The following is a 3,035-nucleotide window of genomic DNA, read 5'->3' as shown; positions in this document are numbered from 1 at the left end:
AGCGGCGTCCGAAGGACAGAAGGAAGTGCCGAGCGCTGGAAGCGCCCCGTCTTGGCTCACTGCAGAGAGACAGGAACAGCTGTTCCCGCATGCACCGCGCCGCTCTACAGGGGCTTTGTTATCGGTTTGTTTGTGTTATGCACAGGCAATTCTGAGGGAGCTCCTGCAGCGGGCAAGGGCAGCCCTGCTCGCTTGCCGGGACAGACTGGGCGGGGCCGCTGCTGGGGCGGGGCGGCTGGGGGCGGGGCCTGCGAGCTCCGCTGCAGCGCCCCTTTCCTTGCGGCACGGTCGCGCCGGAGCTGAGCCGAGGTAACGGAACCGGCTCATAAACTGGGAACGCTGCCGCTCAGATGGGCCAGGCGGCAGCTTGTGGGAGCGTGGTGCTCATAGAGACATAGGGTTTGGTGGGAGGAACCTCAAAGCTCATCCAGCTCCAACCCCTGCCACGGGCAGGGACACCTTCCACTAGAGCAGCTTGCTCCAAGCCCCTGTGTCCCACCTGCCCTTGAACACTGCCAGGGATGGGGCAGCCACAGCTTCTCTGGGCACCCTGTGCCACCGCCTCAGCACCCTCACAGGAAAAAGCTTCTGCCTAAGAGCTCACCTCAATCTCCCCTCTAGCAGGTTAAAGCCATTCCCTTGTTCTGTCCCTACAGGCCCTTGTCCAAAGCCCCTCTCCAGGTTTCCCACAGCCCCTTCAGGCATTGGAGCTGCTCTAAGGTCTCCCATTCAGGAGCCTTCTCTTTTCCAAGCTGAACCAGCCCAGCTCTCTCAGCCTGGCTCCAGAGCAGAGCTGCTCCAGCCCTTGCAGCATTTCCATGGCCTCCTCTGGACTCGCTTCAACAGCTCCATGTCCCTCTTGTGCTGTTGCCCCAGAGCTGGATCAGGGTGCAGGGGGGTCTCCCCAGAGCGAAGCAGAGAGGGAGAATGAATCTCTCTCTCTGGAGTGAGTAAATTTCCCGTGTGAAGTACGCTCCCTAGGGAATGGAGCTCAGTGCAACTCGGTTTTGATTTGAGAGGTTGTGCCGGTGGTTAGGTCAGATAACAAGGCCCTTTATGGTGAGATAGTTAATGACAGGGTTCTGCAGAAAGAAACCATGTTCTATCAGTCATAAATGAGTAGATGTTTTCATAAGAGTTCAGTGTTTCATGTCGCTATTCATGCTTAAGTGAGAATGTTATCCTCAGAATTCTTTTAACATCAAAGGTGCCCAAACTCTCTAGTTGTCCATACTCCCTTGGTATAAAGGCTCACAAGTTTCAATGCTTCAGACTCTGAATACATGCAGAACTTGGCAAGTAAACTTATGAAAGTTCTGTATTGCCATTTTAATATTTTGTGTCAAATTCCCATTCCTTGACAAGAAGAAAATATTTTTGAATTCTCTCAGCACACCGTAAAAAAGTAGATACTAAATGCATTTCCTTTAAAAAAAAAGTGAGATTTTAAAAATTAAGACAGTATGAATTCATAACGTAAAATACATGGGGATTTTTAATTTCACTCAACTCAGGCCAAGAAGAAGAGAGATGGTAGGGCTTAGAGTTCCAAAGTTCTTCTTTGTTATGTCTCAAGTGATCAGAGTTCAGAGAGGATGCATGACAATGGGAGGGCACTGGGATCTAAAAGAGGAAGGTTATAAATCTAGAAGTTCAAAAGCCTTGTGAGTTCAACAGTAGACTTACACAGAGCTAAGAGGTGTGTGCCAGGAGGTCTGACTCACAGAGATTTTGGTCTTTGGCCATTCTTGATAGCTGTGAATGCCCTCTTTGCTGAACGGGGACATTTAACAAGAATTAAATGATGCCTGCAGTGTTATTGTGTTTATTGAGCAGAACCGAAATAACCAGCAGCACATAAACATCATTTCTTTACTGTTGCTCATAGGCAACAGCATAAACTGCCCTTGTGTTTCTCGTGAATGAGGAACAGAAAGAATCAAACACTGATGTTCCCAGAGAAGTTCTGTGCAAACAACACTCAAGTGGTCATTCATAGCACAAAATTGTCACCTTCTCATCACTGGTAACTGAAGGCCATATTAAGGAGAGGTGCAAAAAGGGAGGCTCTGCAGAGGAAATGAAGATGCCAAACCATCTTCACAGCTTGTCAGTGTGGTAACACTGTAGTCTTTGGCAGTCTCTGCTTTATAACAGTGAAGTTTATTAACTATAGCAAGCGTGAAAGAAAATCATATTAATCGAAGACCGCAGTTGGTCTCTTCTAACCCAAACCCTTCTAAAAAAATGCTTAAATGCTGGAAAAAAAAAAAAAAAAGCAGTGGACAAGTACTAACGTTTGCATAATAAAACCGAGATGTGAACTAGCAGAAGGAAGCAGCCAGAAATACCTCCTGCTAGCCAGGAATAGGAGTCAGAGGTTAGAACATCACACTATGAGCAAACACTGCAAACAAAAATGCATGCTGGATTTCAAGCAGCTCTGACTCAAAGGTACTTGACTGATAGGAGGCAGTTAATTGTGGAGGGAGGCACTCCTGAAGGACAAAGGAGTCCAGGAAGGTTGGACATTCTTCAAGAAGGAAATCTTAAAGGCACAGGAGAAAGCCATCTCTATGTGCTGAAAGATGAACTGGGAGGGGGGAAGAGTGGCCTGGCTGAAGAGAGAGCTTTTGCTGGTACTCAGGGAGAAAAAAGGGAGTCTGTGACCTTTGGAAGAAGGGGCAGACAGCTCAAGAGGACTACAAAGATGTCGTGATGCTATGCAGGGAGAAAAGTAGAACGGCCAAAGCCAAATTAGAGCTTAATCTGGCTACTGTGGTAAAAGACAATCAAAAAAGTATAACTACATTAACAACAAAAGGAGGCCTAAGGAGAATCTCCATCCTTTATTGGATGTGGGGCAGGAAACATAGTGACGAAGGATGAGGAAAAGGCTGAGGTACTCAATGCCTTCTTTGCCTCAGTCTTTAGTAGTAAAACCAGTTGTTCTCCAGGTACCCACATCCCTGAGCTAGAAGACAGGGATGGGGAGCAGAATGAAGCCCCCATAATCCAAGGGGAAATGGTCAGCA

Source organism: Pezoporus wallicus, unplaced genomic scaffold (genome assembly GCF_028554395.1).
Source record: "Pezoporus wallicus isolate ANWC-B61680 ecotype Strahan unplaced genomic scaffold, APGP_CSIRO_Pwel_v1 scaffold_11491, whole genome shotgun sequence".
In the NCBI taxonomy this organism is placed as follows: domain Eukaryota; kingdom Metazoa; phylum Chordata; class Aves; order Psittaciformes; family Psittacidae; genus Pezoporus; species Pezoporus wallicus.
The sequence above is the reverse complement of the archived record's forward strand: the minus strand, read 5'-3'. Positions refer to the sequence as shown.